Source organism: Ranitomeya variabilis, chromosome 4 (assembly GCF_051348905.1).
Source record: "Ranitomeya variabilis isolate aRanVar5 chromosome 4, aRanVar5.hap1, whole genome shotgun sequence".
In the NCBI taxonomy this organism is placed as follows: Eukaryota; Metazoa; Chordata; class Amphibia; order Anura; family Dendrobatidae; genus Ranitomeya; species Ranitomeya variabilis.
Genome location: NC_135235.1, coordinates 676,799,370 through 676,822,539, shown reverse-complemented (window position 1 = coordinate 676,822,539; position 23,170 = coordinate 676,799,370). Strand labels below are relative to the sequence as shown.

Below are 23,170 nucleotides of genomic sequence, written 5' to 3'. Positions count from 1 at the left end.
TAATCCCAGCGGTAACCCTAACCACACCCCTAACCCTGACACACCCCTAATTCTAATCCTAACCTTAATCCCAACCAGAAATGTAATCCTAACCCTAACTTTAGCCGCAACCCTAACTTTAGCCGCAACCCTAACCCTAACTTTAGCCGCAACCCTAACCCTAACTTTAGCCGCAACCCTAACCCTAACTTTAGCCGCAACCCTATCCCTAACTTTAGCCCCAACCCTAACCCTAACTTTAGCCGCAACCCTAACTTTAGCCACAACCCTAACCATAACTTTAGCCCCAACCCTAATGCTAACTTTAATAAGGTAATAGCACGGCACTCCGTATGTGGTGAGGTGCACGAATAGGGTACCACTCCCAATAATAAAGCAAAAAATTCGTCACTCTCAATTCATATGCAAAAAAGATTTATCAGAATTTTATTGATCCACTGTGACAAATAAAATGTGGACATTTCGGCCAATACCTAGGCCTTCATCAGAACTATTTGTCTTCACGAACGATGCCGCATGTAGGCACATATAAGATAGTGGCACACAAAATGCAGAAGAAATGGCGACAGAGGCACACGGAAGGGAAAGTGCAGGAATAGACCAATCAGTAGTCGATCCAGTAGACCTGGAGCGTGGATGGCTGCTGGCCTGGATAGGCTGTGGCTGGCTTCGGGCCTGGATGCGAGTATTGAATTCGCAGGCTGAATGTGTTGTGGGCGTGTCAGGGGAGTGGCAGTCTTTGTGAGCTGCAACGCTGATTGGTTCATCAGGGCATCGAAGGCAGCGCATTTAGGAGCGCGCTCTGTTCCTGAGACAGGCTTGCAATATGGAAGGAGCACATTCAGGAGCGCGCATTTCTGCCGACGCGCAATTCCCGCATTTCTGCCGGCGCGCATTCAGGAGCGCGCATTTATACCTTTCGGCGCGCATTTCGCATGTAAGGAAGCGCGCATTCAGGATCGGGGATCCCTATTCTGCCTGTAGTAACCTGTTGCATTTATTCCTAGCGTATCCGTATTCTGCCTGTAGTGAGCTGTTGCCTTTATTCCCAGCGTATCCGTATTCTACCTGTAGTAAGCTGTTGCCTTTATTCCCAGCGTATCCGTATTCTGCCTGTAGTGAGCTGTTGCCTTTATTCCCAGCATATCCGTATTCTGCCTGTAGTGAGCTGCTGCCTTTATTCCCAGCGTATCCGTATTCTGCCTGTAGTGAGCTGTTGCCTTTATTCCCAGTGTATCCGTATTCTGCCTGTAGTAACCTGTGCGTTTATTCCCAGCTTAACCGTATTCTGCCTGTAGTAACCTGTTGCCTTTATTCCCAGCGTATCCGTATTCTGCCTGTAGTAAGCTGTTGCGTTTATTCCCAGCGGATCCAAATTCTGCCTGTAGTAAGCTGTTGTGTTTATTCCAAGCGTATCCGTAGTCTGCCTGTAGTAACCTGTTGCCTTTATTCCCAGCGGATCCTTATTCTGCCTGTAGTAACCTGTGCGTTTATTCCCAGCGTATCCGTATTCTGCCTGTAGTAAACTGTTGCCTTTATTCCCATCAGATCCTTATTCTGCCTGTAGTAACCTGTGCGTTTATTCCCAGCGTATCCGTATTCTCCCTGTAGTAACCTGTTGCCTATATTCCCAGCGGATCCTTATTCTGCCTGTAGTAACCTGTTGCGTTTATTCCCAGCGTATCCGTATTCTGCCTGTAGTAACCTGTTGCGTTTATTCCCAGCGTATCCCTATTCTGCCCGTAGTAACCAGTTGCCTTTATTCCCAGCGGATCCTTATTCTGCCTGTAGTAACCTGTGTGTTTATTCCCAGCGTATCCGTATTCTGCCTGTAGTAACCTGTTGCGTTTATTCCCAGCGTATCCGTATTCTGCCTGTAGTAACCTGTTGAGTTTATTCCCAGCGTATCCGTATTCTGCCTGTAGTAACCTGTTGCCTTTATTCCTAGCGTATCCGTATTCTGCCTGTAGTGAGCTGTTGCCTTTATTCCCAGCGTATCCGTATTCTGCCTGTAGTAAGCTGTTGCCTTTATTCCCAGCGTATCCGTATTCTGCCTGTAGTGAGCTGTTGCCTTTATTCCCAGCATATCCGTATTCTGCCTGTAGTGAGCTGTTGCGTTTATTCCCAGTGTATCCGTATTCTGCCTGTAGTAACCTGTGCGTTTATTCCCAGCTTAACCGTATTCTGCCTGTAGTAACCTGTTGCCTTTATTCCCAGCGTATCCGTATTCTGCCTGTAGTAACCTGTTGCGTTTATTCCCAGCGTATCCGTATTTTGCCTGTAGTAACCTGTTGCCTTTATTCCCAGTGTATCCGTATTCTTCCTGTAGTAAGCTGTTGCGTTTATTCTCAGCGTATCCGTATTCTGCCTGTAGTAAATTGTTGCCTTTATTCCCAGCGTATCCGTATTCTGCCTGTAGTAACCTGTTGCGTTTATTCCCAGCGTATCTGTATTCTGCCTGTAGTGAGCTGTTGCCTTTATTCCCAGCATATCCGTATTCTGCCTGTAATGAGCTGTTGCGTTTATTCCCAGTGTATCCGTATTCTGCCTGTAGTAACCTGTGCGTTTATTCCCAGCTTAACCGTATTCTGCCTGTAGTAACCTGTTGCCTTTATTCCCAGCGTATCCGTATTCTGCCTGTAGTAACCTGTTGCGTTTATTCCCAGCGTATCCGTATTTTGCCTGTAGTAACCTGTTGCCTTTATTCCCAGTGTATCCGTATTCTTCCTGTAGTAAGCTGTTGCGTTTATTCTCAGCGTATCCGTATTCTGCCCGTAGTAAATTGTTGCCTTTATTCCCAGCGTATCCGTATTCTGCCTGTAGTAACCTGTTGCGTTTATTCCCAGCGTATCTGTATTCTGCCTGTAGTGAGCTGTTGCCTTTATTCCCAGCGTATCCGTATTCTGCCTGTAGTAACCTGTTGCGTTTATTCCCAGCGTATCTGTATTCTGCCTGTAGTAACCTGTTGCCTTTATTCCCAGTGTATCCGTATTCTGCCTGTAGTAACCTGTGCGTTTATTCCCAGCTTAACCGTATTCTGCCTGTAGTAACCTGTTGCCTTTATTCCCAGCGTATCCGTATTCTGCCTGTAGTAACCTGTTGCGTTTATTCCCAGCGTATCCGTATTTTGCCTGTAGTAACCTGTTGCCTTTATTCCCAGTGTATCCGTATTCTTCCTGTAGTAAGCTGTTGCGTTTATTCTCAGCGTATCCGTATTCTGCCTGTAGTAAATTGTTGCCTTTATTCCCAGCGTATCCGTATTCTGCCTGTAGTAACCTGTTGCGTTTATTCCCAGCGTATCTGTATTCTGCCTGTAGTGAGCTGTTGCCTTTATTCCCAGCATATCCGTATTCTGCCTGTAATGAGCTGTTGCGTTTATTCCCAGTGTATCCGTATTCTGCCTGTAGTAACCTGTGCGTTTATTCCCAGCTTAACCGTATTCTGCCTGTAGTAACCTGTTGCCTTTATTCCCAGCGTATCCGTATTCTGCCTGTAGTAACCTGTTGCGTTTATTCCCAGCGTATCCGTATTTTGCCTGTAGTAACCTGTTGCCTTTATTCCCAGTGTATCCGTATTCTTCCTGTAGTAAGCTGTTGCGTTTATTCTCAGCGTATCCGTATTCTGCCCGTAGTAAATTGTTGCCTTTATTCCCAGCGTATCCGTATTCTGCCTGTAGTAACCTGTTGCGTTTATTCCCAGCGTATCTGTATTCTGCCTGTAGTGAGCTGTTGCCTTTATTCCCAGCGTATCCGTATTCTGCCTGTAGTAACCTGTTGCCTTTATTCCCAGCGGATCCGTATTCTGCCTGTAGTAACCTGTTGCCTTTATTCCCTGCGGATCCGTATTCTGCCTGTAGTAACCTGTTGCCTTTATTCCCAGCTTATCCGTATTCTGCCTGTAGTAACCTGTTGCTTTTATTCCCACCATATCCATATTCTGCCTGTAGTAAGCTGTTGCGCTTATTCCCAGCATATCCGTATTCTGACTGTAGTAACCTCTTGCTTTTATTCCCAGCGTATCCGTATTCTGCCTGTAGTAACCTGTTGCCTTTATTCCCAGCGTATCCGTATTCTGCCTGAAGTTAGCTGTTGCCTTTATTCCCAGCATATCCGTATTCTGCCTGTAGTAACCTGTTGCCTGATTCCCAGCGTATCCGTATTCTGCCTGTAGTACCCTGTTGCCTTTATTCCCAGCGTATCCGTATTCTGCCTGTAGTAACCTGTTGCCTTTATTCCCAGCGGATCCGTATTCTGCCTGTAGTAACCTGTTGCGTTTATTCCCAGCGTATCCGTATTTTGCCTGCAGTAAGCTGTTGCCTTTATTCCCAGCGTATCCATATTCTGCCTGTAGTAACCTGTTGTCTTTATTCCCAGCGTATCCGTATTCTGCCTGTAGTAAGCTGTTGCCTTTATTCCCAGCGGATCCGTATTCTGCCTGTAGTAACCTGTTGCCTTTATTCCCAGCGTATCCGTATTCTGCCTGTAGTAAGCTGTTGCGTTTATTCCCAGCGGATCCGTATTCTGCCTGTAGTAACCTGTTGCCTTTATTCCCAGCAGATCCGTATTCTGCCTGTAGTAACCTGTGCGTTTATTCCCAGCGTATCCGTATTCTGCCTGTAGTAACCTGTTGCCTTTATTCCCAGCGTATCCGTATTCTGCCTGTAGTAAGCTGTTGCGTTTATTCCCAGCGTATCCCTATTCTGCCTGTAGTAACCTGTTGCCTTTATTCCCAGCGTATCCCTATTCTGCCTGTAGTAACCTGTTGCCTTTATTCCCAGCGTATCTGTATTCTGCCTGTAGTAACCTGTTGCGTTTATTCCCAGCATATCCGTATCCTGCCAGTAGTAGTACCCTGTTGCCTTTATTCCCAGCCTATCCGTATTCTGCCTGTAGTAACCTGTTGCCTTTATTCCCAGCGTATCCGTATTCTGCCTGTTTGTTGCGTTTATTCTCAGCGTATCCGTATTCTGCCTGTAGTAAATTGTTGCCTTTATTCCCAGCATATCCATATTCTGCCTGTAGTGAGCTGCTGCGTTTATTCCCAGCGTATCCGTATTCTGCCTGTAGTAAGCTGTTGCCTTTATTCCCAGCGTATCCGTATTCTGCCTGTAGTAACCTGTTGCGTTTATTCCCAGCTTATCCGTATTCTGCCTGTAGTAAGCTGTTGCGCTTATTCCCAGCGTATCCGTATTCTGCCTGTAGTAACCTGTTGCGTTTATTCCCAGCGTATCCGTATTTTGCCTGCAGTAAGCTGTTGCCTTTATTCCCAGCGTATCCATATTCTGCCTGTAGTAACCTGTTGTCTTTATTCCCAGCGTATCCGTATTCTGCCTGTAGTAAGCTGTTGCCTTTATTCCCAGCGGATCCGTATTCTGCCTGTAGTAACCTGTTGCCTTTATTCCCAGCATATCCGTATTCTGCCTGTAGTAAGCTGTTGCGTTTATTCCCAGCGGATCCGTATTCTGCCTGTAGTAACCTGTTGCCTTTATTCCCAGCAGATCCGTATTCTGCCTGTAGTAACCTGTTGCGTTTATTCCCAGAGTATCCCTATTCTGCCTGTAGTAACCAGTTGCCTTTATTCCCAGCGGATCCTTATTCTGCCTGTAGTAACCTGTGTGTTTATTCCCAGCGTATCCGTATTCTGCCTGTAGTAACCTGTTGCGTTTATTCCCAGCGTATCCGTATTCTGCCTGTAGTAACCTGTTGCGTTTATTCCCAGCGTATCCGTATTCTGCCTGTAGTAACCTGTTGCCTTTATTCCTAGCGTATCCGTATTCTACCTGTAGTAAGCTGTTGCCTTTATTCCCAGCGTATCCGTATTCTGCCTGTAGTAACCTGTTGCCTTTATTCCCAGCGGATGCGTATTCTGCCTGTAGTAAGCTGTTGCGTTTATTCCCAGCGTATCCGTATTCTGCCTGTAGTAACCTGTTGCCTTTATTCCCAGCGGATCCGTATTCTGCCTGTAGTAATCTGTTGCCTTTATTCCCAGCGGATCCGTATTCTGCCTGTAGTAACCTGTTGCGTTTATTCCCAGCGTATCCGTATTCTGCCTGTAACCTGTTGCCTTTATTCCCAGCGGATCCTTATTCTGCCTGTAGTAACCTGTGCGTTTATTCCCAGCGTATCCCTATTCTGCCTGTAGTAACCTGTTGCCTTTATTCCCAGCGGATCCGTATTCTGCCTGTAGTGAGCTGTTGCCTTTATTCCCAGCATATCCGTATTCTGCCTGTAGTAACCTGTTGCCTTTATTCCCAGCGTATCCGTATTCTGCCTGTAGTAACCTGTTGCCTTCATTCCCAGCGGATCCTTATTCTGCCTGTAGTAACCTGTTGCGTTTATTCCCAGCGTATCTGTATTCTGCCTGTAGCAACCTGTTGCGTTTATTCCCAGCGTATCCCTATTCTGCCTGTAGTAACCTGTTGCCTTTATTCCCAGCGTATCCGTATTCTGCCTGTAGTAACCTGTTGCGTTTATTCCCAGTGTATCCGTATTCTGCCTCTAGTAACCTGTGCGTTTATTCCCAGCGTATCCGTATTTTGCCTGCAGTAACCTGTTGCCTTTATTCCCAGCGTATCCGTATTCTACCTGTAGTAAGCTGTTGCCTTTATTCCCAGCGTATCCGTATTCTGCCTGTAGTGAGCTGTTGCCTTTATTCCCAGCATATCCGTATTCTGCCTGTAGTGAGCTGCTGCCTTTATTCCCAGCGTATCCGTATTCTGCCTGTAATGAGCTGTTGCGTTTATTCCCAGTGTATCCGTATTCTGCCTGTAGTAACCTGTGCGTTTATTCCCAGCTTAACCGTATTCTGCCTGTAGTAACCTGTTGCCTTTATTCCCAGCGTATCCGTATTCTGCCTGTAGTAACCTGTTGCGTTTATTCCCAGCGTATCCGTATTTTGCCTGTAGTAACCTGTTGCCTTTATTCCCAGTGTATCCGTATTCTTCCTGTAGTAAGCTGTTGCGTTTATTCTCAGCGTATCCGTATTCTGCCTGTAGTAAATTGTTGCCTTTATTCCCAGCGTATCCGTATTCTGCCTGTAGTAACCTGTTGCGTTTATTCCCAGCGTATCTGTATTCTGCCTGTAGTGAGCTGTTGCCTTTATTCCCAGCGTATCCGTATTCTGCCTGTAGTAACCTGTTGCCTTTATTCCCAGCGGATCCGTATTCTGCCTGTAGTAACCTGTTGCCTTTATTCCCAGCGGATCCGTATTCTGCCTGTAGTAACCTGTTGCCTTTATTCCCAGCTTATCCGTATTCTGCCTGTAGTGAGCTGTTGCGTTTATTCCCACCATATCCATATTCTGCCTGTAGTAAGCTGCTGCCTTTATTCCCAGCGTATCCGTATTCTGCCTGTAGTAAGCTGTTGCGCTTATTCCCAGCATATCCGTATTCTGACTGTAGTAACCTCTTGCTTTTATTCCCAGCGTATCCGTATTCTGCCTGTAGTAACCTGTTGCCTTTATTCCCAGCGTATCCGTATTCTGCCTGAAGTTAGCTGTTGCCTTTATTCCCAGCATATCCGTATTCTGCCTGTAGTAACCTGTTGCCTGATTCCCAGCGTATCGGTATTCTGCCTGTAGTACCCTGTTGCCTTTATTCCTAGCGTATCCGTATTCTGCCTGTAGTAACCTGTTGCCTTTATTCCCAGCGGATGCGTATTCTGCCTGTAGTAAGCTGTTGCGTTTATTCCCAGCGTATCCGTATTCTGCCTGTAGTAACCTGTTGCCTTTATTCCCAGCGGATCCGTATTCTGCCTGTAGTGAGCTGTTGCCTTTATTCCCAGCGTATCCGTATTCTGCCTGTAGTAACCTGTTGCCTTTATTCCCAGCGGATCCGTATTCTGCCTGTAGTAACCTGTTGCGTTTATTCCCAGCGTATCCGTATTCTGCCTGTAGTAAGCTGTTGCCTTTATTCCCAGCGTATCCTTATTCTGCCTGTAGTAACCTGTGCGTTTATTCCCAGCGTATCCGTATTCTGCCTGTAGTAACCTGTTGCGTTTATTACCAGCGTATCCATATTCTGCCTGTAGTAACCTGTTGCCTTTATTCCCAGCTTATCTGTATTCTGCCTGTAGTGAGCTGTTGCCTTTATTCCCAGCGTATCCGTATTCTGCCTGTATTAAGCTGTTGCGCTTATTCCCAGCGTATCCGTATTCTGCCTGTAGTAACCTGTTGCCTTCATTCCCAGCGGATCCTTATTCTGCCTGTAGTAACCTGTTGCGTTTATTCCCAGCGTATCCGTATTCTGCCTGTAGCAACCTGTTGCGTTTATTCCCAGCGTATCCCTATTCTGCCTGTAGTAACCTGTTGCCTTCATTCCCAGCGTATCCGTATTCTGCCTGTAGCAACCTGTTGCGTTTATTCCCAGCGTATCCGTATTCTGCCTGTTTGTTGCGTTTATTTTCAGCGTATCCGTATTCTGCCAGTAGTAGTACCCTGTTGCCTTTATTCCCAGCCTATCCGTATTCTGCCTGTAGTAACCTGTTGCCTTTATTCCCAGCGTATCCGTATTCTGCCTGTTTGTTGCGTTTATTCTCAGCGTATCCGTATTCTGCCTGTAGTAAATTGTTGCCTTTATTCCCAGCATATCCATATTCTGCCTGTAGTGAGCTGTTGCGTTTATTCCCAGCGTATCCGTACTCTGCCTGTAGTAAGCTGTTGCCTTTATTCCCAGCGTATCCGTATTCTGCCTGTAGTAACCTGTTGCGTTTATTCCCAGCTTATCCGTATTCTGCCTGTAGTAAGCTGTTGCGCTTATTCCCAGCGTATCCGTATTCTGCCTGTAGTAACCTGTGCGTTTATTCCCAGCGTATCCATATTTTACCTGTAGTAAGCTGTTGCGCTTATTCCCAGCGTATCCGTATTCTGCCTCTAGTAACCTGTGCGTTTATTCCCAGCGTATCCGTATTTTGCCTGCAGTAAGCTGTTGCCTTTATTCCCAGCGTATCCATATTCTGCCTGTAGTAACCTGTGCGTTTATTCCCAGCGTATCCGTATTCTGCCTGTAGTAACCTGTTGCGTTTATTCCCAGCGTATCCGTATTCTGCCTGTAGTAACCTGTTGCCTTTATTCCCAGCGGATCCTTATTCTGCCTGTAGTAACCTGTGTGTTTATTCCCAGCGTATCCGTATTCTGCCTGTAGTAACCTGTTGCGTTTATTCCCAGCGTATCCGTATTCTGCCTGTAGTAACCTGTTGCGTTTATTCCCAGCGTATCCGTATTCTGCCTGTAGTAACCTGTTGCCTTTATTCCTAGCGTATCCGTATTCTACCTGTAGTAAGCTGTTGCCTTTATTCCCAGCGTATCCGTATTCTGCCTGTAGTAACCTGTTGCCTTTATTCCCAGCGGATGCGTATTCTGCCTGTAGTAAGCTGTTGCGTTTATTCCCAGCGTATCCGTATTCTGCCTGTAGTAACCTGTTGCCTTTATTCCCAGCGGATCCGTATTCTGCCTGTAGTAATCTGTTGCCTTTATTCCCAGCGGATCCGTATTCTGCCTGTAGTAACCTGTTGCGTTTATTCCCAGCGTATCCGTATTCTGCCTGTAACCTGTTGCCTTTATTCCCAGCGGATCCTTATTCTGCCTGTAGTAACCTGTGCGTTTATTCCCAGTGTATCCGTATTCTGCCTGTAGTAACCTGTTGCCTTTATTCCCAGCGGATCCGTATTCTGCCTGTAGTAACCTGTTGCGTTTATTCCCAGCGTATCCGTATTCTGCCTGTAGTAACCTGTTGCCTTTATTCCCAGCGGATCCGTATTCTGCCTGTAGTAACCTGTTGCCTTTATTCCCAGCGGATCCGTATTCTGCCTGTAGTGAGCTGTTGCCTTTATTCCCAGCGTATCCGTATTCTGCCTGTAGTAACCTGTTGCCTTTATTCCCAGCGGATCCGTATTCTGCCTGTAGTAACCTGTTGCGTTTATTCCCAGCGTATCCGTATTCTGCCTGTAGTAACCTGTTGCCTTTATTCCCAGCGGATCCGTATTCTGCCTGTAGTAACCTGTTGCGTTTATTCCCAGCGTATCCGTATTCTGCCTGTAGTAACCTGTTGCCTTTATTCCCAGCGGATCCGTATTCTGCCTGTAGTAACCTGTTGCCTTTATTCCCAGCTTATCCGTATTCTGCCTGTAGTGAGCTGTTGCCTTTATTCCCAGCGTATCCGTATTCTGCCTGTAGTAAGCTGTTGCGCTTATTCCCAGCGTATCCGTATTCTGCCTGTAGTAACCTGTTGCCTTCATTCCCAGCGGATCCTTATTCTGCCTGTAGTAACCTGTTGCCTTTATTCCCAGCGTATCTGTATTCTGCCTGTAGCAACCTGTTGCGTTTATTCCCAGCGTATCCGTATTCTGCCTGTAGTAACCTGTTGCCTTTATTCCCAGCGTATCCATATTCTGCCTGTAGTAACCTGTTGCGTTTATTCCCAGCGTATCCGTATTCTGCCTGTAGTAACCTGTTGCCTTTATTCCCAGCGTATCCCTATTCTGCCTGTAGTAACCTGTTGCCTTTATTCCCAGCGTATCCGTATTCTTCCTGTAGTAACCTGTTGCGTTTATTCCCAGCATATCCGTATCCTGCCAGTAGTAGTACCCTGTTGCCTTTATTCCCAGCCTATCCGTATTCTGCCTGTAGTAACCTGTTGCCTTTATTCCCAGCGTATCCGTATTCTGCCTGTTTGTTGCGTTTATTCTCAGCGTATCCGTATTCTGCCTGTAGTAAATTGTTGCCTTTATTCCCAGCGTATCCATATTCTGCCTGTAGTGAGCTGTTGCGTTTATTCCCAGCGTATCCGTATTCTGCCTGTAGTAAGCTGTTGCCTTTATTCCCAGCGTATCCGTATTCTGCCTGTAGTAACCTGTTGCGTTTATTCCCAGCTTATCCGTATTCTGCCTGTAGTAAGCTGTTGCGCTTATTCCCAGCGTATCCGTATTCTGCCTCTAGTAACCTGTGCGTTTATTCCCAGCGTATCCGTATTTTGCCTGCAGTAACCTGTTGCCTTTATTCCCAGCGTATCCGTATTCTGCCTGTAGTAAGCTGTTGCATTTATTCCCAGCGGATCCGTATTCTGCCTGTAGTAACCTGTTGCCTTTATTCCCAGCGGATCCGTATTCTGCCTGTAGTAACCTGTGCTTTTATTCCCAGCGTATCCGTATTCTGCCTGTAGTAACATGTTGCGTTTATTCCCAGCGTATCCCTATTCTGCCTGTAGTAACCAGTTGCCTTTATTCCCAGCGGATCCTTATTCTGCCTGTAGTAACCTGTGTGTTTATTCCCAGTGTATCCGTATTCTGCCTGTAGTAACCTGTTGCGTTTATTCCCAGCGTATCCGTATTCTGCCTGTAGTAACCTGTTGCGTTTATTCCCAGCGTATCCGTATTCTGCCTGTAGTAACCTGTTGCGTTTATTCCCAGTGTATCCGTATTCTGCCTGTAGTAACCTGTTGCCTTTATTCCTAGCGTATCCGTATTCTGCCTGTAGTGAGCTGTTGCCTTTATTCCCAGCGTATCCGTATTCTACCTGTAGTAAGCTGTTGCCTTTATTCCCAGCGTATTCGTATTCTGCCTGTAGTGAGCTGTTGCCTTTATTCCCAGCGTATCCGTATTCTACCTGTAGTAAGCTGTTGCCTTTATTCTCAGCGTATCCGTACTCTGCCTGTAGTGAGCTGCTGCCTTTATTCCCAGCGTATCCGTATTCTGCCTGTAATGAGCTGTTGCGTTTATTCCCAGTGTATCCGTATTCTGCCTGTAGTAACCTGTGCGTTTATTCCCAGCTTAACCGTATTCTGCCTGTAGTAACCTGTTGCCTTTATTCCCAGCGTATCCGTATTCTGCCTGTAGTAACCTGTTGCGTTTATTCCCAGCGTATCCGTATTTTGCCTGTAGTAACCTGTTGCCTTTATTCCCAGTGTATCCGTATTCTTCCTGTAGTAAGCTGTTGCGTTTATTCCCAGCGTATCCGTATTCTGCCTGTAGTAAATTGTTGCCTTTATTCCCAGCGTATCCGTATTCTGCCTGTAGTAACCTGTTGCGTTTATTCCCAGCGTATCTGTATTCTGCCTGTAGTGAGCTGTTGCCTTTATTCCCAGCGTATCTGTATTCTGCCTGTAGTAACCTGTTGCCTTTATTCCCAGCGGATCCGTATTCTGCCTGTAGTGAGCTGTTGCGTTTATTCCCACCATATCCATATTCTGCCTGTAGTAAGCTGCTGCCTTTATTCCCAGAGTATCCGTATTCTGCCTGTAGTAAGCTGTTGCGCTTATTCCCAGCATATCCGTATTCTGCCTGTAGTAACCTCTTGCTTTTATTCCCAGCGTATCCGTATTCTGCCTGTAGTAACCTGTTGCCTTTATTCCCAGCGTATCCGTATTCTGCCTGAAGTTACCTGTTGCCTTTATTCCCAGCATATCCGTATTCTGCCTGTAGTAACCTGTTGCCTGATTCCCAGCGTATCCGTATTCTGCCTGTAGTACCCTGTTGCCTTTATTCCCAGCGTATCCGTATTCTGCCTGTAGTAACCTGTTGCCTTTATTCCCAGCGGATGCGTATTCTGCCTGTAGTAAGCTGTTGCGTTTATTCCCAGCGTATCCGTATTCTGCCTGTAGTAACCTGTTGCCTTTATTCCCAGCGGATCCGTATTCTGCCTGTAGTGAGCTGTTGCCTTTATTCCCAGCGTATCCGTATTCTGCCTGTAGTAACCTGTTGCCTTTATTCCCAGCGGATCCGTATTCTGCCTGTAGTAACCTGTTGCGTTTATTCCCAGCGTATCCGTATTCTGCCTGTAACCTGTTGCCTTTATTCCCAGCGGATCCTTATTCTGCCTGTAGTAACCTGTGCGTTTATTCCCAGTGTATCCGTATTCTGCCTGTAGTAACCTGTTGCCTTTATTCCCAGCGGATCCTTATTCTGCCTGTAGTAAGCTGTTGCGTTTATTCCCAGCGTATCCGTATTCTGCCTGTAGTAACCTGTTGCCTTTATTCCCAGCGGATCCGTATTCTGCCTGTAGTGAGCTGTTGCCTTTATTCCCAGCGTATCCGTATTCTGCCTGTAGTAACCTGTTGCCTTTATTCCCAGCGGATCCGTATTCTGCCTGTAGTGAGCTGTTGCCTTTATTCCCAGTGTATCCGTATTCTGCCTGTAGTAACCTGTTGCCTTTATTCCCAGCGGATCCGTATTCTGCCGGTAGTAACCTGTTGCCTTTATTCCCAGCGGATCCGTATTCTGCCTGTAGTGAGCTGTTGCCTTTATTCCCAGCGTATCCGTATTCTGCCTGTAGTAACCTGTTGCCTTTATTCCCAAAGGATCCGTATTCTGCCTGTAGTAACCTGTTGCGTTTATTCCCAGCGTATCCGTATTCTGCCTGTAACCTGTTGCCTTTATTCCCAGCGGATCCTTATTCTGCCTGTAGTAACCTGTGCGTTTATTCCCAGTGTATCCGTATTCTGCCTGTAGTAACCTGTTGCCTTTATTCCCAGCGGATCCTTATTCTGCCTGTAGTAAGCTGTTGCGTTTATTCCCAGCGTATCCGTATTCTGCCTGTAGTAACCTGTTGCCTTTATTCCCAGCGGATCCGTATTCTGCCTGTAGTGAGCTGTTGCCTTTATTCCCAGCGTATCCGTATTCTGCCTGTAGTAACCTGTTGCCTTTATTCCCAGCGGATCCGTATTCTGCCTGTAGTGAGCTGTTGCCTTTATTCCCAGTGTATCCGTATTCTGCCTGTAGTAACCTGTTGCCTTTATTCCCAGCGGATCCGTATTCTGCCGGTAGTAACCTGTTGCCTTTATTCCCAGCGGATCCGTATTCTGCCTGTAGTGAGCTGTTGCCTTTATTCCCAGCGTATCCGTATTCTGCCTGTAGTAACCTGTTGCCTTTATTCCCAAAGGATCCGTATTCTGCCTGTAGTAACCTGTTGCGTTTATTCCCAGCGTATCCGTATTCTGCCTGTAACCTGTTGCCTTTATTCCCAGCGGATCCTTATTCTGCCTGTAGTAACCTGTGCGTTTATTCTCAGCATATCCGTATTCTGCTTGCAGTAACCTGTTGCGTTTATTCCCAGCGTATCCGTATTCTGCCTGCAGTAACCTGTTGCCTTTATTCCCAGCTTATCCGTATTCTGCCTGTAGTGAGCTGTTGCGTTTATTCCCAGCGTATCCGTATTCTGCCTGTAGTAAGCTGTTGCGCTTATTCCCAGCGTATCCGTATTCTGCCTGTAGTAACCTGTTGCCTTCATTCCCAGCGGATCCTTATTCTGCCTGTAGTAACCTGTTGCGTTTATTCCCAGCGTATCCGTATTCTGCCTGTAGCAACCTGTTGCGTTTATTCCCAGCGTATCCCTATTCTGCCTGTAGTAACCTGTTGCCTTTATTCCCAGCGTATCCCTATTCTGCCTGTAGTAACCTGTTGCCTTTATTCCCAGCGTATCCGTATTCTGCCTGTAGTAACCTGTTGCGTTTATTCCCAGCCTATCCGTATTCTGCCTGTAGTAACCTGTTGCCTTTATTCCCAGCCTATCCGTATTCTGCCTGTAGTAACCTGTTGCCTTTATTCCCAGCGTATCCGTATTCTGCCTGTTTGTTGCGTTTATTCTCAGCGTATCCGTATTCTGCCTGTAGTAAATTGTTGCCTTTATTCCCAGCGTATCCGTATTCTGCCTGTAGTGAGCTGTTGCGTTTGTTCCCAGCGTATCCGTATTCTGCCTGTAGTAAGCTGTTGCCTTTATTCCCAGCGTATCCGTATTCTGCCTGTAGTAACCTGTTGCGTTTATTCCCAGCTTATCCGTATTCTGCCTGTAGTAAGCTGTTGCGCTTATTCCCAGCGTATCCGTATTCTGCCTGTAGTAACCTGTGTGTTTATTCCCAGCGTATCCATATTTTACCAGTAGTAAGCTGTTGCGCTTATTCCCAGCGTATCCGTATTCTGCCTCTAGTAACCTGTGCGTTTATTCCCAGCGTATCCGTATTTTGCCTGCAGTAAGCTGTTGCCTTTATTCCCAGCGTATCCATATTCTGCCTGTAGTAACCTGTTGCCTTTATTCCCACCGTATCCGTATTCTGCCTGTAGTAAGCTGTTGCGTTTATTCCCAGCGGATCCGTATTCTGCCTGTAGTAACCTGTTGCCTTTATTCCCAGCGGATCCGTATTCTGCCTGTAGTAAGCTGTTGCGTTTATTCCCAGCGTATCCGTATTCTGTCTGTAGTAACCTGTTGCCTTTATTCCCAGTGTATCCGTATTCTGCCTGTACTAACCTGTTGCCTTTATTCCCAGCGTATCCGTATTCTGCCTGTAGTAACCTGTTGCCTTTATTCCCAGTGTATCCGTATTCTGCCTGTAGTAACCTGTTGCCTTTATTCCCAGCAGATGCGTATTCGGCCTGTAGTAACCTGTTGCGTTTATTCCCAGTGTATCCGTATTCTGCTTGTAGTAACCTGTTGCCTTTATTCCCAGCAGATCTGTATTCTGCCTGTAGTAATCTGTTGCGTTTATTCCAAGCGGATCCTTATTCTGCCTGTAGTAAGCTGTTGCGTTTATTCCCAGCGTATCCGTATTCTGCCTGTAGTAATCTGTTGCCTTTATTCCCAGCGTATCCGTATTCTGCCTGTAGTAACCTGTGCGTTTATTCCCAGCGTATCCGTATTTTGCCTGTAGTAAGCTGTTGCGTTTATTCCCAGCGTATCCGTATTCTGCCTGTAGTAACCTGTTGCTTTTATTCCCAGCGTATCCGTATTCTGCCTGTAGTAAGCTGTTGCCTTTATTCCCAGCGTATCCGTATTCTGCCTGTAGTAACCTGTTGCCTTTATTCCCAGCGTATCCGTATTGTGCCTGTAGTAACCTGTTGCCTGTATTCCCAGCGTATCCGTATTCTGCCTGTAGTAAGCTGTTGCCTGTATTCCCAGCGTATCCGTATTCTGCCTGTAGTAACCTGTTGCCTGTATTCCCAGCGTATCCGTATTCTGCCTGTAGTAAGCTGTTGTCTTTATTCCCAGCGTGTCTGTATTCTGCCTGCAGTAAATTTTTGCCTGTATTCCCAGGTGCTGCATCTCATGGAACGTGTGGATTTGCCAGAGCTGCTGATTCAATTAGCAACATTGGCTATTTCGGAGACTGTGGATGCCCTGAAAAGTCAGGTAATGCCATGTACAAGCTCTCGTCTCCTTCTCTATGTATCTATGATATTTTTGGGTGAGTAACCAGATGTCTCCTGATTGTAGGCAACTTTCAGGACTCGTATCTTCACGCATCACCTGGATTTCGGACACAACAGCTAGTCGTACAACGCTGTCGCGCATATTCCCAATCACAGCAGGTGAGACGGAGGTCCGATTACTCGTGGTGTGGGGTGCAGGGCCGACAGCTCGTGCTGTGGGGTGCAGGGCTGACAGCTCGTGGGGTGCAGGGTTGACAGCTCGTGGTGTGGGGTGCAGGGCTGAAAGCTCGTGGTGTGGGGTGCAGGGTTGACAGCTCGTGGTGTGGGGTGCAGGGTTGACAGCTCATGGTGTGGGGTGGAGGGCCGACAGCTCTTGGTGTAGGGCGGAGGTGTGTACGTTGTGCCTGAGCCTTAGACCCCAGCATATGCTCCATACATGGCCAAATGGAGGATGGAAGCATATCTTTTTAGTGACAGGCCCTGATCATGAGCCGCTCCGTACACCGGCTCCTGGCCTGTAACATACATGCACCTCAATGGTTGGGAATGTATTAAAGGCACCGCAGGAAATAGCTATGAGCAGAAATCTCAGCGACCCCACTTGTTAAAGTGAACCTGTCACGTCGGTTTGCCCCTGTAAGCTGCGGCCACCTCCTTTCAGGACTTATATTCAGTATTCTATAATGCTGTAGATAAGCCCCCGGTCCAACCTGAAATAGAAGAAAAACAAGTTTTATTATACTCACCCTGGGGCGTTCGGTTCCGATGGGTGTCTCAGGTCCAGGTCCGGTGCCTCCCATCTTCATGCGATGACATCCTCCTCCTTGCTTTGTGTCGCGGCGCAGGCGTACTTATCTGCCCTGTTGAGGCAGCATCAATAGTAAAAAGAGAGAGAGCGAGAGACCATTTCCCTCACAGGAAACTCTAAGTCTGTGCTGCCTGGTGCTGCTGGGATGATTGACATGTAAGGCCTCATACCCATTTGTGCAAGAAACAGACGAGTGCAATCCGATAAAAAAAATCAGATTGCACTCGGACCAATGTTATTCAATAGGGGACATCTCATTTGCGAGATTTTTCTCATCCTAAATAGGACTGATAAAGAAAAATCGCGCCATGCGAGTGCTCTCCGATTTTTTTATGCACCGGTGTCCTTAGAAAAGCCGGTAATTCATGTGCAGTGTACAGTAAAATCACACTGACAGGTTAGAATAGAATAGATATCTATATACATAGAATATATATATATATTTATTATCTCTTAATATTTCATAGATAGCAGAAAAGCTGGTAATTCAATTGTCGACTTCTGCATAATCATTACAGAAGCCGACAAGATATGAAGCATGGTTACATACAGTGAACCTTTGCATATCCGTTAGATTTTTATATGTCCCTCACTAATAGTATTAGTAGTGTGTGTGTGTAAAATTTTGGAGCTGTAGGTGTTAAATTAAAGGATTAATACACACAACAGTATCACGGATCTGCCTGTTGTGTTCCTTGGTCTTCATGATGCTCTCTGTGCTTCAAACAGAACCCTGAGACTATCACAGAGCAGGTGCATTTATACGGAGGCTTGATTACACACAGGTGGACTATATTTATCATCATTAGGCATTTAGGACGACATTGGATTATTTAGAGATCCACAATGAACTTCTGGAGTGAGTTTGCTGCACTGAAAGTAATAATATTAATATTGCACGCCCCACTTTTCAGTTTTCGAATTTCCACAAAAATTTTAAATAACGTCGCATCTGCTCCGTTGGAGAAGCGAGCACCGCATCTGTATTCAGTCATTTTTTGTATAATAAAATATTATATTTTCTATGTTTTTGCGATACTGAGTCGCTGGTTTCTCGGTAATGGGCCGTGTCCTCAGCGTTAGATAATTTACATCAAGTTTATGGCTTATATTAATTAAACCACTAGCAGACTCCGCCCATCCCGTTAAGCGTTTCCCACTTTTTAGAACTGTGTCATAAAGGTGCAGCTGTCGGAGCGCAAGTAATGGCTATTTGTAGCTGCTTGCAAGCACTGAATTGAAACATCCCCGTTCTTGCATTTTCACAACTGCCACAATATAAACACGAGCGGCTTCTGGTCCTCATGGGTCTCTTGTGTCCAGATGTCATCGGTACAGCCGACGATGTGGTGCTGATCTGCTGCAGTAGCGTTGGAGGCGCTGCCATGGTGGGCACGAAGTTTCATCCCTTGAACTGTTCTCTTTTTAAAGGGGCTGTCCATGACCGTGACATTGATGGTCTCATTAGATAATGTCATCTGTGTGTGATCTGTGGGGGTGCGACACCGGCACCTCCGCCTTTTAAGTTGTTGGATGGAACTTGTCAGTCCCTGCGCTGCACAGCTCCGCCGACAGACATGCTGTACCCGACCTTCGACACAGCTCCGGTGACGCCGCTGTGCTGTGGGTGTCGGTGACTGAGCAGCCCCGGCTGACACCAGGGAAGAGCTAACAGCCAAGATGGCGGGTGTAACCAGTGGTAAAGAAAGGCTATCAATGTTAACCCCATATCGACCAAGGCAATTTTTACATTTCTGACCACTGTCCCTTTATGAGGTTGTAACTCTGGAACGCTTCACCGGATCTAGGCGATTCTGACACTGTTTTATCGTGACATATTCTACTTTATGATAGTGGTAAAATTTATTTGATATTACCTGCGTTTATTTGTGAAAAAAATGGAAATTTGGGGAAAATTTTGAAAATTTAGCAATTTCCCAACTTTGAATTTTTATTCCCTTAAATGACAGAGATATGTCACCCAAAATACTTAATAAGTAACATTTCCCACAAGTCTACTTTACATCAGAACAATTTTGGAAACAATTTTTTTGTTGTTAGGGAGTTATAAGGGTTAAAATTGACCAGCAATTTCTCATTTTTACAACAAAATTTACAAAACCATTTTTGTTAGGGACCACCTCACATTTGAAGTCACATTTAGGAGTCTATATGGCAAAAAAATACCCAAAAGTGACATCATTCTAAAAACTGCAGCCCTCAAGCTGATCAAAACCACATTCAAGAAGTTTATTAACTCTTCAGGTGCTTCATCTAAAGCAATGTTGAAGGAAAAAATGAAAATTTAACTTTTTAGTCATGAAAACGATCTTTTAGCAACAATTCTTTTAATTTCCTAAAGGTAACAGGAGAAATTGGACTGCAAAAGTTGTTGTCCAATTTGTCTTGAGTACGCCGATAACCCATATGTGGGGAGGAACCACTGTTTGGGCGCATGGCAGGGCTCAGAAGGAAAGGAGCGCCATTTGACTTTTTCAAGCTAAAATTAGCTGGAATTGAGATCGGACGCCATGTCGCGTTTGGTGAGCCCCTGATGTGCCTAAGCAGTGGAAACCCCCCACAAGTGACCCAATTTTGGAAACTAGACCCCCTAAGGAACTTGTCTAGATGTGTGATGAGAACTTTGAACCCCCAAGTGTTTCACTAAAGTTTATAACGCCCGGGTGTGAAAATAAAAAAATCCTATTTTTTGCCCACAAAAATGATCTTTTAGTCCCCAATTTTTTAATTTCCCAAGGGTAAAAGGAGAAATTGAACCGCAAAAGTTGTTGTCCAATTTGTCCTGAGTACGCTGGTACCCCATATGTGGGGAAAAAACTGTTTGGGCACACGTTGGGGCTCGAAAGGGAAGTACTGAGGTTTTGGAATGCAGACTTTGATGGAATAGTTTGTGGGCGTAATGTTCCGTTTGCAGAGCCCCTGATGTGCCTAAACAGGAAAAAAACCCACAAGTGGCAACATTTTGGAAAGTAGGCCCCCAAAGAACTTACGTAGATGTGCCTCCTTTGGAAGGAATTTGTTTCCTGTAAATTAGTAGTGCATGGAGGTGTGGTACAATTTAAAGAAATCCTTCATACACAGGCCAGGTTTTTCGGGGCAGGTGTCACATTGATAGATGGTGTCCTTGCGTATTCCTCTTTTGTAGCACACTCGGCACCTTTTTTGCGGCTTACCTTTTCCAGTTGGCGGGACCACCCCCCGGAAAATGCTGACCTGGTACAATACGTGTACCTTCAGTTCCAGAAGTACTGGGGCCTGCTCCTTCCCTCGTGCCACACATCAGGGCCTTAACCACTACCAACTGAAAATGAAGGTACGACGTATCAGTGTTGTGTGCACGTCGTGACAGCAGGAAAGCGTTGAGCATTGCCATTTGTACAATGTGCACGGACAGCTTTTTGTACCACACCCTGGCCTTTCTCAAAGCACTGTACGGTTGGAGGAGTTGATCAGAGAGATCAACGCCCCCCATGTTTTTGTTGTACCCCAGTACACAGGTCGGTTTGCTGACCTCTGTAGAGGTACCCCTTACAGTGCTGAGGGCGCTGCCATCACCGTGTATGGTGGTCAATAGAAGGACATCCCTTTTGTCCTTGTACTTGACCACCAGCAGGTGGTCGCTACATTGGGCTTTGCTCTAACCTTTTCTGAGAGTCTGCCCAAGTAGCGTCTTCGGGAGGCCTCTCTGATTTTTGCGGACAGTACCGCAGGCTGCGGTACCTCGCGCAGAGAGAGATTTGTAGAGTGGGATGCTGGTGTAAAAGTTATCGGTATAGAGGTGATAACCCTTATTAAAGCAGTGGGTGCACCAAATACCACACAATTTTCCCACTCACTCCCAGGATTGAAGGACACTCAGGTGGTTCAATCCTGGTGTCCTTACCTTCGTAAACTCTAAAGCTGTGGGTGTACCCTGAGGTACTCTCACACAGCTTGTAGAGTTTGATTCCGTACCTGGCCCTTTTGCTGGGCAGGTATTGACGGAATTTGAGCCGCCCCTTAAAATGAATTAAGGACTCATCCACTTCAGCAAACTTTTTGTTGAAGTGTTCGATGACCGGCCGAACTTTGAACAGACGGTCAAAGTTGGGGTCATCTCGTGCGGGACACCATGCATTATCGTTGTAATGCAGGAACTTATGGATGGCCTCAATACGCGTCCGGGTCATGACCATTTGGAACACTGGAGTGTTATATAAAATATCAACACTCCAATATTGCCGAAGTTCAGGCTTCTTCAGGATCCCCATATGGAGGACCAGGCCCCAAAACTGCATCATTTCAACTGCGTCTACAGGAGACCAGTTAGAATATGATGAACCCAAGTTTTGGTCCAAAAATTGCCGAGCATACAAGTTAGTTTGCTCCACCATGAGGTTAAAGAAAGCCTCAGAGAAAAAGACTTTGAAAAAGTCTAGTTCTATGAGGCCGGTGGTGTCAAACTTGATTCCTGATTCTGCCACAAAATCAGGAATCAGTGGCTCGTAATTTTCGGGTGGCGAGGTCCATATGGGGTCCGCAGTGGGGTGCGCTGGTTTGTCTTCAGCAATGATGGGCGCTTCATCATCTTCATCAATGATGGGCCTTGCCTCATCTTCTGTCCTGCGGCGTCTGCGTGGCGGTTCCGCAGGGCCGGTGGAGGAAGATGAGGAGTGGGAAGAGGATGAGGAAGAATCTGAAAAATAAAGAAAAGTGGGATCCTCTCCCTCGCTATCAGTGTCGGAGGCAAGGAAAGAATATGCCTCCTCCGCTGAATAGCGCTGTTGGGACGAGCGGGACATTTTTTTGTAAGTGTGGTGCTTGGGTGTACTTTATTGGTAACTGTGTAAGTGTGGGGATAGTGCTTGGTGCAAACTACTCTGAAAATAAAAAGCTAAAGGAAAAAAAAGCAAATAGGGAAAAAAAAGTCTAAAACAGCAGGCCCTAGCTCTGATAAGTGAACCGCGTCACTTATCAAAGTTCAGCGGCTGCTGGGTGTGCGCACGGAGATGTGAAAAAAAAAAAAAGAAAAGGAAGGCACGGGTTAGACGCGGCGGCTGGGTGAGCGCAAGCAGATGTGAAAAAAAAGAAAAGGAAGGCACGGGTTAGACGCGGCGGCTGGGTGAGCGCACGGAGATGTGAAAAATAGAGAAAAAAAGAAAACGGCAGGCACGAGAGCTCTGATAAGTGAACCGCGTCACTTATCAAAGTTCAGCGGCTGCTGGGTGTGCGCACGGAGATGTGAAATAAAAGAAAAGGAAGGCACGGGTTAGACGCGGCGGTAGGGTGAGCGCAAGGAGATGTGAAAAAAAAGAAAAGAAAAGGAAGGCACGGGTTAGACGCGGCGGCTGGATGAGCGCACGGAGATGTGAAAAATAAAAAAAAAGAAAACGGCAGGCACGAGAGCTTTGATAAGTTAACCCGCGTCACTTATCAAAGTTTGGCGGCAGCTGGGTGTGCGCACAGGTGTGGTGAAAAAGAAAAAAAGGAAAACGGCAGGCAAAAGCCAGGATTGTGGTGTTACAGGCTTCTGTAGCACCACAAGGCCCAGCAAGACAAGATCTGGCTGTGTGACTGCTCTGCAGGAGTCCTCAGCTAGAGTGGGGACCCCTGCAGAGTGGTCAGACAGGTCACCTGCAGGTGACAGACAGGTCACAGAGCGGTCACACTGCTGATGTGAGCTGTCATTGGTGGGATCGAATGATAACATCGATCCCACCAATCCCTGCAGGCCCTGGTGACCATGGCAACTGCCTAGGATCCCTCCGATCCTAGGCAGGTCACAGCCAGGTCACCAGCAGGGCACACAGAGGTCACAACGTGACCGCCACTGTGCCCTATGATTGGCACGATCGTCGATAGCCCTGCTGGGCCTGCACTAGTCTCTGGCCTGCGATCGGTGCGATTGCAGCACCGATCCAGGCCGCTACAGCAGGGGACAGCCGGGTACAGCAGGGCACAGCTCGGTAATACCGCCGCTGTGCCCTGCGATTGGCGCGATCGAATCGATCAGCGATCACACCAATCCGGGGGTCTTTTGCCAGTGCCTGGCGTTGCCAGGCACCGGCCCTAGGATCAAGTACATCGGTACTCGATCCTAGCCTGGGACCTCATTATTTCAGCCGCTCCGATTGGCTGAAACAATGAGAAACGCTGTGATTGGCTGTTCAGAATTGAACAGCCAATCACAGCGATCGTGAGGTCTGGGGGGCGGAGCCAGGCCCTGGGATGC

At 46.7% G+C, this 23,170-nt stretch overlaps 1 protein-coding gene across 2 annotated transcripts in view; it reads right to left on the bottom strand.

Moving 5' to 3' along the window:
* LOC143766315 (uncharacterized) overlaps positions 1 to 23,170 on the bottom strand; it is a 337,847-nt gene that overhangs the window by 123,910 nt on the left and 190,767 nt on the right. The gene's annotated exons all lie outside the window — the stretch shown is intronic.